General features: G+C 34.9%; 1 long non-coding RNA gene across 1 annotated transcript; it reads left to right on the top strand.

Moving 5' to 3' along the window:
* The first annotated feature begins 428 nt into the window (after positions 1–428).
* LOC122031129 lies at positions 429–7,947 on the top strand. The gene is made up of 2 exons (XR_006125751.1): positions 429–703; positions 7,094–7,947. It is a non-coding gene; the product is annotated as an uncharacterized LOC122031129 (long non-coding RNA).
* The last annotated feature ends 8,056 nt before the right edge of the window (positions 7,948–16,003 follow it).

Below are 16,003 nucleotides of genomic sequence, written 5' to 3' on the forward strand. Positions count from 1 at the left end.
ACCTGACCAACTAGTAGTTAAGCGTGAGAGCCTAACCGGGAGGCCATTAGTCGTGAGAGCATTCTCACTTATAACTCTCGCTAGGGCGAGAGTCTAGAGGCGTGATAGCATGCTCACTTATAACTCGCTTGGGGCGTGTGCGCATTGGTCGAAGCGGGAGATCGATTGGTCGCGAGGCGTTACTTATAACTACTGGTCAGGCAGCCGCAGGCCGAACGGAGATCATTGGTCGCGAGAGCAAGCTCTCTTATAACTCGCACTAGGGCGAGAGTCTGGAGCCCGACCGGGAGGTCTTTGGTGATATTTGTTAGGATGTATACTAAAAGCCTAGCTTTTTTGTATGAACATTTATTTTGAAATGAGAATCACATTGGTCAAATATTTGCATTTAGTAAAATGCAGTTGTCCATTTAATTTATATTGTAGATAACATGGTGTGTGGTGTCACACAGAAGATCATGTTATTAGTTCCTTATAAATTATAAATAGTAGCTCACAATCAAGATGGATTGGGACAAACCATTGGAATGGTTGTAGTGTAAGATATGTACACTAGTAGTCTCTTAACATTTTCCGTGTCTAGTGATTTTGTTTGTTTCATTGTTTCAGGTGAGACCAAGATATGTATACAGTAACCATGGATCCATTTGAGGCTTTGTTGATTGAGAGAGCTGAACTTGACGATAATGATAACATGAGGAAGGTGCTCGTTTCCATTAAGTGTATTCCACTTCCGCATTGGCTTCTGTTACTGAACCGTATTTGACCACCAGAAATTCAGGGGAGTTTGATTCATTTCACCTTTTATTGGTCATTATAGATATCATTCCTTTACTTTGATGCATGAATAATATCTTGGTTTACTTTGGCAATCTTGTTAGTTTTTGAGTCATTTTGGTTGGGTTTTAAATAGTCTTTTTGGTTTTCAGAAATAAAATGTACCCCTTACATTTCTTTATATCATTTTAGAGAAATTTTGAAAGCTAGTTAAATTTGATTGTGAAGTTTTGGAATTCATTGTCATGATTGGATTCTTGGATTACATGAGGTTGCTACTTAGTGATGGATTCTTAATTGATAAATTGAGATGATAATTTGAATAACTAGTGAGGATTAAGCTTAATTTGTGTTATGCATTTGTGTGATTGTTACTCTAGAACTTCCTTTGATTCTTTCAAAACCACAATACCATACATTGAATCATTCTTATAAAGGTTAATCTAATTCTCTAATCTTCCACACAATTTCTTGTTTGTTTTCTTTTGAATCATCATATCATTTTATCTTTTCTCATTTCTTAATCTCTTGGATGTGGATACTTTGTTTGTTATTTGATGAATTATTTAGCCAAGATGGATAAATTTTGAGTGTGAGGGAAGAGGATATCTTTGGATTAACATTTCTAATGATAAGATTCATTTCAGTTTTTGATGAGTGATTACTGAAGTTGAATATTGTGTTCTTGGTGTTATTGGAGTAATTTGAAGAGAATAAATGCTACATGATTGAGTTGAGATTGAATCCTAACCTTGGGGTCTTTAATGGCACACATTACAATTCAGATGGAATTTTGGAAGTGCAATGGTTCAAATTTTTGAATTCTGATTTCAGAGAATTTTGTGGCTATTTAAGGCTGAATGGTCCTCTATTCTATGCAAGGGAACTCTTCATTAAACGAATATAAATTTTATGAAACAATCTTTTGATTATTTGAAGTGAAATGAAGAAGGCTTAAGCAAAAGATATAAGAAATCAGCTCAAATTGTGGAAATCAGGATTGTTTTAGTAAGAGAAATTAGTGCCATTGATGATGCTGTTTTTGAGTAGCAAGATTTAAAATTCAAGCTCTGACTATTGTAGTGCTAAATGAAGTCTTTGCTTGAGCATTATTCTTTATTAAATTTGTTGGATGGGCATCTATCAAATCATTTAGGAACTCAAGTAAAGATCTTGTATTTTCAGTAACAAATGGGGTTCTTTTCATTCCATGTTTTTTGAAAACTTGGATTGGACAGAATTTTGATTGCTGAAATAGACATTGTTGAAAAGAAGAAATTCTGAAGTTGCTGAAACAGTGAGTGTAGTTGTTGTGATCTAATCAATACAAATTGAAATTAAGTTTTATCAGTTTAATGTTAACTGATGTTTGCAGTTGGATCTCTTCTAAGCTAGACCCTTCATGAATTACAATGAGATATCCTTGAATCATCACTATTGAAACTGAATATCAGAATTAGAATGCAGTTTTGTTTTGTGATTAAAACATGAATTCTGAAATTGATTTGGAATTCATTTAGTGTAGAGATCAGTTCCATGCTCGGTGTTCACTACTGATGTGGTGAAGAATGTTGAAATCCATGTGAAAAACAGAGAATAGAAGTGGTTGTTGGAATTAATTTTTGAAAGACGACTTCTAAGTGCAGAAAGGAGATTAAGGAAGGATGTTTTCTTGGAAATTTCATAGCAGGATATTGGTAGAATACTGAGTTCAAGTTCTTGGGACAATGCAGCAGTAAGAAATGAAGGAATGGAAGAAGCTAAAACAGATATGGAAGACTGTTAGAGTTGAGTTGCACATTGCTACCGTATGGAATTCAGAAGCTAATCACATATAAAATGTTAAGAGACATATGTTAAAGAAGATATTTGAGAATATTAAGGAAATTAAATGAAGCTCAATCTAAAATCTGAAACTCTTGTGAAAATATAGTGGGTTGTGAAAAGTTTGTATCAAAGTTGTATCAAGATTCAAGAGTAAAATTTTAATTAGAGAAAGGGACAAATGAAGCTCTGTTGGGTGCAGAACAAATGGTAGACAAGTATTTCCATGATTTCTTCAAACTTTATATTTTAATAGCAAAGGATTTGAATTGCTCAAATAAGGAACAAGAGAAGAGGGAATTCAGAAATTGTGAATTACTGAAACTGAAGCAAGAAAACTGTGGGAGACAGTGAACATTTGTGGCTACTGGAATTTGATCATGATGGATCAGGATTCGGAATTCAAGTGGTATCAGTTTTGTGGGGGTTTCAAATTACAAAGTGAAGCCAACTTCCACTAACCAAAAAGCAAGGAAGTGTTTTCTTGTGACAAAGGGGTTTAAATTGTTTTGAAGAATCATGGAGTTGAATTCAAACTTTGGTTATTGGAGTGCTAAATAGAATCAATCCCTGAGTTGTATCCTTTTGAAGCAATCTGAAATTGTTTAGAAATTCAGGAATTGATACTTTTCAGGTTTGAATTCTGTGTACAACAGAATTGAAATCTAAATGCTGAAAATGTGGAATGCTAATGCTAACGAATTTCGGATATTGCTATTGTTATAGGGATTTGAAATTGCCTGGCTGGTTCAAGAACTTAAATTGAAGTAGAGAAAGTGAAGAATGAAGTTTATATCAGCTGTTATAATAATTTCTTGAACAGTCAATCTGAATCTGATGCCTTGAATTTTAGCAACTATTAGGCAGTTTCAAATTTATATAGATTTGTTGGATTTGATTTCCTGAAAGTAACCTGTGGATCCGAGTTTTGAGTTAGTTGTAATGCAGGACATAAACTATACTCATCTTCAAAATTGTTATGGGGACTGATTGTTAGCAGAATTAGAATTATGGAATCTAGAATTATGAAGCTGAAAATATGGAAGTGCAGGAGTTGTGTATTAAGTGTGAATCAAAAGTCAGGAGCAACACTAAATCAGTGAGACCAGAATTGAAACTGATTCCAGAATCTAGAATTTCAGTTTTTAAGAATTTCAATTTGAGATGGAATATAAGTAATCCTTGATCTTTTAAATTCAGCATTCTAAGAGAATCAATAAAGACTTATTTAAGGGGATGGATTAGTAGAATCTTGGGAAGAGATGACAGGTTCATTCATGGTAAAAACAGAAGGACAGATTGCATTAAAGAAGAATTTGTTGTGATGGAATTAAAGTTGATTGTTTTCTGAACATCACAAATAAGATCATTAGTTAACTAACCAAGAAGATCTGATAAGTGAAACTGAAAAGAGTTGATGCAGAAATCCAGACTAGATGTTGTTGTGAATCTGAAAAAGTTTAAGTGATCATTAAACCTTTGACCAGAGGTTTTGTAGTAATTAAATATTAGTAAAGGTCTTTCTTATATGGATGACACTATGTTGTAGTAAATGCAAATGTGGGTATCCAGATTTTCATGAATTTAGTTCTGAATTGCTACTGCTGATGTGAATTCTGATACTATCAAGTCTGAATGCTGAAACTGATTTGTTGTTGTGATGAAGCCTACTGTGTTTATATTCATTTGATTTTGGATTTCTGAAATGTAGTAGTGCTTTTATGTTGAATCTGAATTAATTCATTCAGTGTCTGCTGAATTTGTTTGATGAAGTCTGCAATCTAGAAAATGTTGTTTTGCTAGAACTAATTTGCTTAATCACTTGAGATACATATGAAGTTTAGGAAATCATGGAAGTATAGATGTCATCATTGAATCCATGTTAGTGCTAGATCCACTTTGATCAGTTAACTAACAAGGGGATGCTGTTGTGAAATTTGGAATTTATAAGGCAAGGGAATGCATGGAAGAACTAAACTTGAAGGACTGTTGTGTATCAAGTCTGTTTTGTAACCTCAAATCTGTGAAAGAATGAGTGAAGTTCCTCTGCAAAAGAAGTAATATGGATCAGTTGGATATTTGAACATTTTGGAACCAGATTCAAAATTGATTTGATATATTAGGCTAGTAGAGGGCTGCTGATATGTAGATATGAAGTATTAATGACAATTAAATGGAAGTCAAGCCAAAAGGTGTTGCAGTTTTTGAAATGTTGGTGGTTGTACAGTTTGAGCTATCTGATCAGGAAGCAAAGGAATTCAAGCTTGCATTTACTGGAAGCTAAATGAGAATTAAAGATTATGGCTTGATTAGAGGAAAGGAAGTTTGAAATTCTGAAATTATAAAGTTGCTGAAAACAAAATGATGCTGTAGAAAACAAACTAGATTAATTCTGGAACTGTTGTATCAACTTGGAACGATCTTGTTGAGTTCCATTGCTCGAGATGACCAAAGATTTAAGTGTAGGGGATATATGGTCCAAATTGTTTCATTAATTGAATGCACAATGAGACAACAAAAGCAATTCAAGTACAGAAAACAAAAAGGATTAACTTGAAACCATGTTAGATGCTGAAACTGAATTGTTGTTGTGATAATTAGAAAGTCTGTTGTGATGGCAATCAAAGTTGTTGTTTGAGTTTGAAATCACACAAAATGATTATTTTCAGCTAACTTAAGGAGGAGAACTAATTGCAAATGAAGAAAAGATAATGAGCTCTATTTGAAGTTGAAAACACCAAGTAAAACTGAGAAATTGTTGAAATTTGTTCACTTATAGAATTTGTGCCATTCTTTTGAATTGATCTCTGATTCGAAATAAATTAAATTCAAGCTATTATTGATTGAGTGTTAAATGAGATGATCTATAGTGATTTAATGTTGAAGATTGGTCAGGAATAAAGAGATCAGAATTTGAATTAATGTTCAAAAATTTCAGAGTTCCAGAATCTGATGAGTTTCAAATCTGAGATGGAATCCTTGATCTTTGAGTCTAGGAATTCTACAAAAGAAAATGAAGGAGCACATAAGGGTTTGATGTTCTAATATTAGGGAGCACAAATGTCAAGTTGATTCAAGGAAAGTGAAGAACAAACTGTTAATCAAGCTAAAATGCTGAGATCTAGAAACTGCTCACTGTTTTGTTTTAAAATGCAAACTGATGTACTGATCAAAAGGGAGCTGAATCCAAGCTGATAATTCTTGAATGTTAAATCAAGGCTTGGATTCACAATCATTCAGATTCTGAAGTTGAACAGAAATCACAGAATGCTGTAATTTGCAGGTGCTTTAGAACTGAAATGCTTTAATCTGTTACAGTTTCTGAGATGAAAATGTTGGCTTCAATTATGCCTACATGAGAAAGATTAGTTGAAAATTAGAAGGGGATACATTTCCTTGTGTTACTGATAAAATGGAAATAGTTGAAAAAAAATGTAGAAGGAAGGAAGGAAGGCTGATTGAGTATGAGAAGAGATGTAATCCTGCTGTAAGCTTACATTGTGCAGAATTTTGTGCCGAATATAAGAGTGAATCTGATTCAAAATAAAGTGAATAAAGTTTCATTCAGTTAACTGCTAAATGAAACCTTAACTTAGGCTCAAATCTTCAAGATGCAAATTGAAATACATCATCATTCAGATTTTGAAACATTACGTGAAAAATTAGCTTCACTTTTTGAGTTTTTGAGATTTATCCAACTGGTATGAACTGAAAAGAAGCTGAAAATTTGGGAATAATTATTGTGCATTGGAAAGTAAATTCAGAAAGAAGAGGAAAGAGGGAAGTATGGCTGGAAATTCATCTATATAGCACTCTTTTGTATTCATATCTTCCACTATGTTTCGAATCATATCTTCTTCTTTTTCTTGCCTTAACATTTATACTTTGATGTCATTTAATCCATGTTTTTTATTTAATCATTATAAACCTTCATAATTGTGTATTCTAATGCTTTGGATAGTGGTGAAGAGTAAAAGATAATCAAGCTTATGGTAGTGCATGAAACACAAGTAGCTTGAATGATCTCCACTATTGGTTACATTTGAGATTAGATTGAGAGCCACCAAAACTTTTCTTGTGAGGATTAGTTTATTGATATCATTCTCAGTTTATTCATGATGGGTTGAAGTCATTAGGGTGTTAACTAAGGTAAGAATTGAGTCCATGAATGCTTGAGTTGTTGGAACTTGGCAGTCCTAGTTAATTTTCTTTTATTATTTTCTAAACACGAATGAGAATTGTTAGGGGGTACAACTTTAGGTGTTTCTTTAGTTTTGTTCATTTGCACGAAACGTGCAAGAATAAGTGTGAGGGATTTGATAACTCATTTATTTGGCATATTCTTTTGGGTTGATATTGGGTTTATTGGATTTAATTGCATGTGTTAATATATAATTTTTATCATATTTGTATGTGGATGATTGTTTTGAGCTTAAGGACATTTCTCTTCTAATTCATGATATTTTCTTACGATTTAATTCTTGTTTTGTAGGGCACTTAAATTGACTCCAATTGGCATGTGATTAAGGCCAACAAGCTTGGTTCATACAACAAATGGAGAAGCTCAAGTCCTACTCAATTCAACCCATTCCAAGGATCTTAACCCAAGCCAAATCCACCTCACTAAAACCCTAAATTCCCCACTAAACCAAACCTAAACCCAATTCAAGGTCCGGTTCAAAATCTGGTATAAAAACCCAGATTTCGCGGATGAACAGTGGCTTGCGCTACTGTTCATCCGCGACATCTTCTTCATCGCGCGCCCCTTCTCCACTTCGAGATCTATCTTCCGGCTGATTTCATCGGCGACGAGGTTCCCAGTGATTGGCGATCAATTCCATCCATCCGATCTCGCTTAAAGGCGTTCCTGCGGTGACAATCGATTCTGTATGCTCTATTTTCGCCATTGAACAGAGGCGTTCCTCCGTTTCAGCGATTTCGCCCACAACAGTGTCATCGGCGGCGTTCTTCCGGTGGCTCTAGATCCCTTCCGAAGACTTTCCATTCTCCAACAGTGCCTCATCATATCAGAACCACAGAGTGTCAGAATTGCAGATTTGGAATGGATGTGGCAGTTTGTTCTTCACAACTTCGCGAAGAGGTTTTCTTTGCGCGATTTATGGTGAGATCGAACTGAGTTTAGTTGTTGAGATCTTCTTCTTCGATTGCTAAAGTGAGGTTTCACCAAGCTTCCTTGTGTGACAGCAAGGAGAAGTTGCTGTGTAGTGTGGTTTGGATGAGGAGATTGTTATCTTTGTTTCTTGCATTTCTTTAATTCTAGAATAGATTTCTTCTATGTTTGTTATGTTCTCATTCAGTAATCCAGCACTTCTTAATTTTGTTGAAGTTTAATTTGTGTTAAGTAGATAAGATTTCATTGATGCCATTTAGTGTAATTCTTGTTTGATGCTTGATTAATTGTTAGGTTGTTAAGTTTTAATTTAGGGTTTAAATTGGTGCTTTAGATCAGATTTATCTTATGTCTTGTTATTTTATTCTATGCTTAAGATTAGATTAAATTGTGTCTTGTTATTTCATTTTTAGTTAAAGTGTGTTGATGGTTAATCATAACGTAATGTAACAATGCGTTGTTGATTGATTATTGGCACATAGGTAGATTTCATTTATGCATTACATTAGTTTTTTATTTGCTGTACTTTTCATTTGTTAGATTTAGATTCAAAACTAAAACCCCCATTTATATATTAAAACCCTAAAAATAGGAATAGCATACGATCCTAAGATTATCATCCTACTGTTAATTCCTCGAGAGATTCGATCCTGGGCTTGTTATTACAACATCATTATGTAGTTAAGGGGTTTAATGAATATAAATTGTTAATTTGATTTGCGGGTGTGACAGATTCGCTCATCAGTGCCCAAGATGTGGGCCGGCCAAGCCATGCTTGGTGCCCAAGCATGGGGCCGACCATACAGGAAGAGAAAATTGTAACAACCCAAATTTCCTCATTCTGAGTCCTAATAGTAATTAAAAATATTTAGAAATGCTTTAGAAATATTCTAGAGATTTTTAGAAATTTTAGAGTATTTTTATGTAATTTTTGGAGTTCATTTGGTATTTTTACCAAAAGAAACAAGTTGCAAAAATAAAGAGGTTGAGCCGAGGTTCAAACCGGAGACCTCCGGTTAAGCAAAGCCTTAAGTTGTCTCAGATGACCAGGAACCCAGCAGGGCTGTGCTGATTAAATATATAGCGAAATAAACTTAAGCAGTAATAGAAAACAGAAAATATTAAGTATAAAACGAAGCGCGATGGCCAAGCGCCCAAGCGGGCCGTGCTGATAAAAGAGATAGTGAAATTTATTTAAGCAATAGTTGGTAACAGAATACTTGAGTTATAAAGGGAGAACTTAGGGATTAGTTGTCGTGACCTAACCTTTCTCCTCTCCTCTTCTCTGTCATGCGCGGCGTCTCTGCTCGGGTGAAAATGAAGCCGGGATTAGGGCTTCATCTCCGGCGGCCGGCGAGGGGCTAAATCCGTGGGTTCTTCACACGGTTGTGATCCTCTCGTCAAGGAGAATAGGTGGGCATGAAGAAGGGGTCGAAGATCTGCAAAACTCAAGCTCCTCCGAAAACCCTAGAAGCCTTCTTGTTCGGTTGTGAGTCCAAGAAGCAAGGTAAGTGCTTCCTCACCTGCAGTAGAGTAGTTTCGGATTCATGTTAGTTTCTTGTTTTTGTTTTCAAATCATGCCGTGGAAGTTTTTGTTATGGGTTGCTGCCGTGGGTTTCAAAGAAGGATCATGAATGGTAAAGTTCAAGTATGTGGGTTGTTTACCTCAGGCTTTGTAGCTGGAATTCAGATTTTTGTTGTTCTAGGCAATGAGCATGAAGAACAATTTCGATTTTAGGTTTCCAGTGACAATTTTTCCTTATTAGTAGCACTTCGGTTTCTTTTGCTTGCTTACTGTGGCACTAATCAGGAAGATGGTTTATTTAGAAGTTTTTCTGCCGTGAGTTTTTAAGAAGATGAGAAGGGATTTAAAATAGCATGGATAGCTAGTTCTGGAAGGTTTCGGATTGCGGTTTTGATCCATTAGTTGTGTTGTGTAGTTTCAATTTCAGAATTTCGTTTGTTAAATCTGAGCATGAGGAATGGTATTTATTTTGTTTCCTTTTGCCAATTTGTTTCCTTTTTGTTTCACTGCCGACACAGGGTGTGAGGAATAATTGTAGTAGCAATTTGTTTCCCTTTTTCTTCATTGCCGTGGCACAGGGTATGAGGAATGGTTGTGTAGTATATTGGTTTCTTTTGTTTCCTTGCTGTGGTACTGAACAGGAAAAAGATTTAATTTTCGGCTTGAGCTTATGGTTTAGTATTCCAGTTTAGATCATGTTGTAACATGCTTAAAGATCTCTATTGCTCTTTAAAGGTATAAGTTTTTCATAGGTTTTACATAGATTTTATAATCCGAACCCTACATAAGTTGCTTGTGACCTTAAAAATAGATTTAGTTTTGTGTTGAATAACTAAGCATGAACAACCCTTTGGAGCTGCTATACAGTTTAGCTTACTGTTTGATTGTCGAGGCAATCTTTTATTAGAAGTATACACAAGTAACAAGTATTTTATTTGAAAAGGCTAGTATCCGACTTCCGAGGTTGTCGTTAAACAAATCCAGGTGTCTGTTTCCGAGGTCTCGGCCCTGGTAAGACCAAGGTCTTTACCCTCGTAAGATTGGTGACTTGCTACCTCAGTCTCTATTAGGGAGCGCGCTTTGGTACTACGCCTGGGCCTAATAAAGAATTGATTATTATTTTGAAGTATATAACTATAAGTTTTGAACAAGTGAAATAAGTTTCTTATAATTTTAAAAATCAGCAAGTACAGTTTTCTTCTATGCTAGCATGTAGTTTAGATTTGTTTTACATGTTTAGCATTTCAGTATGCTTAATTTCTTTTGCTATTAGATGAGCATAAGTAATATCTTCTTTTGAGCATTCAGTTTTTAGATTTTAGTATATTCACATGCATATTTGAGTTTTGTGAGTTAGATAGCGCTTACTAAGTAATTTTGCTTATAGTTGCATTTCCTCTTACTGCAGATAAAGAAAAGGAAAAGCTATAGCGAAGGAAGGCGACAAGGAGGTGCAGATGGATGTGTGATGTTTGAACTATAGAAGCCTTGGGACTTAGTTTACAAATTTATTAAGATTTTGTATTCAGAATGTTAGAATTATTTTTCTTTTGATGTTAGATTTGCTTATTGAATATTTATGTTTTAGAATTCTTTTATGGTGCACATTAGTTCTATTTATTTGAGTTGTAGTATTATTGCATGTATGTTCAGATTAATAGATATGTGTTTAGCATGTTCAGATTGATACGTAGTGTTAGTTGTGAACATATGCTTGTGAATATGATAGGATGAGTTGTTTAAGTTTTCCGCTGTCACTAATTGCATATTTAGAGAGTTTTATGTATTGATATTTACATGTGAATAACTCTAATTATGTTAAGTTAGTAGTCCAGTAGTGCTCCACCCTCACAGACTAGTAGTGAGGAGGGTGGGGTGTTACAAAAATGAAGTTTTGTTGAAAATAAAATTTTATTAAAATCTTTTCTTTTATAGCTTTCTACAATGGATTAAAAGAGATATTTTAATTTTGTTAAAATCTTTCCTTTTTTGTAGTTATCTACAACAGTTAAAAGAGAGATTTTAATTTTGTTAAAATCTTTCCTTTTTTGTAGTTATCTACAATGGTTAAAAGAGATATTTTAATTTTGTTAAAATCTTTCCTTTTTTGTAACCAACCATTATAGGAATAAAAGGAAGATTTTGTTTAAAATAAAATTTTGTTATAATCTTTCCTTTTATAGCTATTTACAATGGTTTAAAAGAGAGATTTTAATTTTGTTAAAATCTTTCCTTTTTGTAACCATCTACAATAGCAAATAAAAGGAAATTTTATTAAAAACTTTCCTTATTAGCAGCTAGCAAAGATTATAAAAGAGGAGGAGGGGATGCTCTCTAAATACAACCTAAGCCCTCTCTCTTTTATTCTCTTGGTGGCCGACTCTTCACTCTTTTCCCTTTCCTCTTCATAAGGGCCGGTGGCACTTAGAGAAGGACCTTCACCTTGTGGCTGGTTGCTTGGAGGAGAAGAAGAAGAAGAAGGAGGCCTCTTCACTTTGTATTCTTTGGTGGCCGGAAGCTTGGAAAAGAAGGAGAAAGTCGGCTGTCTTCATCTTGGTAGATCGTCGCCCACACGACGTCCAAGAGGAGGAGAGGAATACAACAGAAGATCAAGAGGTTTTTTAGATACAAAGAAAGGTATAACTAGTTAATTTATTCCGCGGTGAAACTAGTTTAGTTTTTCTTTATATGGATCCTGAAATACCAACACAAGAGGCTATCGATTTTGTGTTTTGATTTTATGTTTCTATTGTGGTCTCTATAGTTAAACCTAAGGTTACTGTAAGAAGTTTAAATATTCAATTTTTTTAAAAGGCTTTGTCTAGGAAGTCGTGGATGATCCCATACCTAAGAAGGCCGAGTGTCTCGCCATGTTTAACCTGGAAGCCAATCTTTGAAATAGATGTTTAATCAACTTCTGTAATATGGTTTAACTTCTGAAGAACACATGGGTTGAACTTGGAGTAAAAATATTAAGTTTCGTTTCTAATCCAAGTTTAACTTCTAAAGAACAACTTGGATTAAAAATGTTAAGTTTCGTTTGCAATCTAAGTTTAACTTCTGTAGAGCACATGGGTTGCTAGGAAAAGTTCTGTTCTTATACAAATTTTTGAACAAGGGAAACAGAACGGAATTCTAAGTAGCACCCAACAATTGGTATCAGAGCGAGTTTTTTGCCTCTGTATGTTTGATTTTCAGTTAAATTATGCACGGGTTATACATAAATTTAGGCAGGATAATAGTAGTTTGTGCAAATAGTTTAACTCTGTGGTTGCAGACATTCTAGTTCCAACTATTATAGCCCTATTGTGTTTGTGTGTGATTGGACCCTCGGGCATGTCGAGGGCATTTTATGTGTGTGCATGATTGTAATTATTAAATACAGCAGAAGCTATATTAGTTTTAGTATTTTATATTCTGTTCGATCTAGATTACATGTACATTCCTTCATAGAATATAGAATCGATAAATGTAAAATTTATTTTTACGTCTCGTCTCCTTGCTATGCGTTGTGCTACCTTGGGGACCAGAGACACAGTGGAAAAGGAAGCAAGAAGGACGCAACGACATAAACCCTAGGGCGACGGCTAGGGTTAACGACATATGGAGGACAGCTATGGATAAGGCCATAATAGTTGAAAAATTATTTTTCATATTTATTGTCTTTTATGCTGTTTATATGTGCAGTGTGTGTGTGCATGTTAAAATTCCTTGTTTTAAATAACTAAGTGGGAGAGGAATTATTTAATTAAATTCCATGGTCTCCATTACTTGTTTGTAAGTGATGCATTCAAACTTGTGCGTTAGCTTTGAGTGTCTTCCTCCACATTGGATGAGTTTGTTTGTGAATCACTAGATCAAACTTCCTTTATGGATGATTATAGGAAATTATTTAGGTTTGTGTGATCCTCTCCATCTAAAGGGGCACAATCCTATTTAATGGACTAAATATCAAGTAATGGTATACACTTAGGTGCATTTAATAATATCCTCCCCATCGGAGTCACTGCTATTATTTGTGTGACTGAAGAAAAACCAACTATTAATTTTATTTGTCATAAAATTAGGTTGACAAGGTAATAAAATTAATGGGTAAACCCCCCTCATATAAATGTTTGAATTTGTATACGTCCACACTATCGTGTCATACAAAATTCACGGTGTTTTGAGGTGTTGGTGAATTTAAATGATATTGTTTGAGGAATCAATATTATTTTAAATTCTAAAGTTTTGACCAAATATTTTGTGATTCTTAGGATTTCAAATGACTTTCAATCCTTTTGCTGTTATATTGAAAGAAAACAAACTTACTGGTCCCAATTACATTGATTGGAAACAAAACTTGTACTGTCCTCGCAAAAGGGAGAACAATAAATGTGTATCTTATTCATTAGTTGTTGAAACATGTTTAGCGGTGTTATCTACCGATACCTAGTGTATAGATACAGGAGCCACTGATCATGTCTACAATTCATTGTAGGGGTTCTAGGAAATCCGACAACTATATGAAGAGGAAATCACCGTCTACATGGGCAATGCCATAAAAGTGGTGGCTATTGCAGTGGGAGATGTTTATTTATCCTTTGATAGGAATAAAATATTGATTTTGAGAAATTATCTTTATGTACCAAGTTTTAGAAAGAACTTGATTTCAGTTTCTAAACTATTTATAGATGGATATTCTGTTTCTTTTGATAACAAAGTAGTTGTCAAGAAAAATAGAGTGGTTATCTGTTCTGCTACGTTGGTTGATAATTTATACACTCTTAATCCAATGACTCCCATGATGCAACAAATGGAAATTAAAACACATCTTCTAATTCTAATAAGAGAAAGCAACCTTCGAAAATGAACCAAACATATCATTGACATCTAAGGATTGGTCATATTAACTGGAGTAGGATTCAAAGGATAATAGCCAATGGACCTTTGGGTTCATTGGTGGTGGAAGACTTTCCAACCTGTGAATCTTGCTTGGAAGGAAAAATGACCAAGAGACCTTTTAAGGCCAAGGGGTATAGAGCCAAAGATGTGTTGGAATTGGTTCATTCTGATTTGTGTGGACCTATGACTATCCAGGCAAGAGGTGGTTTTGAATATTTTATCTCTTTTATAGACGACTATTCGAGATACGGGTACATTTACTTGATGCACCATAAGTCTGAGTGCTTTGATAAGTTCAAAGAGTACAAGGCTGATGTGGAGAAATGTCATGGTAAAAGTATCAAGACACTACTGTCTGATCGTGGTGGCGAGTACCTCTTAGGAGAGTTTAGGAGTTACTTATCAGAGGTTGAGATTCAATCTCAACTGTCTATACCTGGTACACCCCAACAGAATGGTGTGGCAGAACGAAGGAATAGGATTCTTATGGAAATGGTTAGATCAATGATGAGTTATTCAGAATTACCAAATTCGTTTTGGGGATATGCTCTGGAAACGGCAGTGTACATTCTGAACTTGGTACCTTCTAAGTCAGTACCCTCTACTCCCACAGAATTGTGGATTGGGCGTAAGCCTAGTGTGAAGCATATTCGGATTTGGGGTAGTCCAACACATGTGCTGAAGGGAGACATTGATAAGTTGGAATCACGAACAAAGTTTGCTTGTTTGTGGGTTATCCTAAAGGAGCGAAAGGTGGTTTATTTTATAGTCCTAAAGATTAAAAGGTCATTGTTAGCATCAATGCCCAATTTTTAGAACAAAACTATGTAATGAACTACAAGCCCATGAGTAAAATTGTTCTTGAGGAAATAAGAGAAGACACGCCTACTTTAGTACTAACGGTACAAGATGAGATACCACAAGAAACTGCAACACATGTCACAAATGATGCACAATTACAGGTAATGCCTCGTCGTAGTGAGAGGGTTGTCAGGCAACCTGATAGATTCATGTTTTTGGGAGAGTCTTCGGACTTGATCCCTGGTAAATATGAACTTGATCCTTGGACATATAACGAAGCATTCCAAGATAAAGATGCAGCATCTTGGCAAAGTGCAATGAACTCTGAAATAGAATCTATATATTCTAATTAGGTCTGGGAGCTTGTAGAATCACCAAATGGTGTAAAAGTCATTGGATGTAAATCAATCTACAAAAGAAAAAGAGGGACAGACAGGAAGGTGGAAACCTTCAAAGAAAGGCTTGTTGTAAAAGGGTATACTCAGAAAGAGGGAATCAATTATAAGGAAACCTTTTCGCTGGTAGCCATGCTTAAGTCTATCCAGATTCTTTTATCTATTGCCGCTCATATGGATTATGAGATTTGGTAAATGGATGTCAACACAGCTTTCCTTAATGAAAGTCTTGAAGAAAACATCCATATGAAGCAACAAGAGGGATTCATTGCGAAGGGCAAAGAGCATCTTGTATGTAAGCTCAATCGGTCTATTTATGGACTGAAGCAAGCTTCGAGATCTTGGAACATCCGGTTTAATGAAGTGATCTAATCTTATGGATTCATTCAGTGTCCGGATGAGTCTTGTGTATACAAGAAGAGTGACGGAAACGTGGTAGCATTTCTTATACTATACGTAGATGATATTTTGCTCATTGGCAACAATGTCAAAGTGTTGTTAGACGTAAGGGTATGATTGTCCAAGCAGTTTGATACGAAGGATTTGGGAGAATGTGGACATATTTTTTGGATCAAAGTGATAAGGGATCGCAAGAAAAGGATGTTATGCTTATCCCAAGCTTCGTACATCAATACTATCCTAGCTCATTTTAGCATGCAAAACTCC

This window comes from Zingiber officinale, chromosome 11A, assembly GCF_018446385.1.
Source record: "Zingiber officinale cultivar Zhangliang chromosome 11A, Zo_v1.1, whole genome shotgun sequence".
NCBI lineage: Eukaryota > Viridiplantae > Streptophyta > Magnoliopsida > Zingiberales > Zingiberaceae > Zingiber > Zingiber officinale.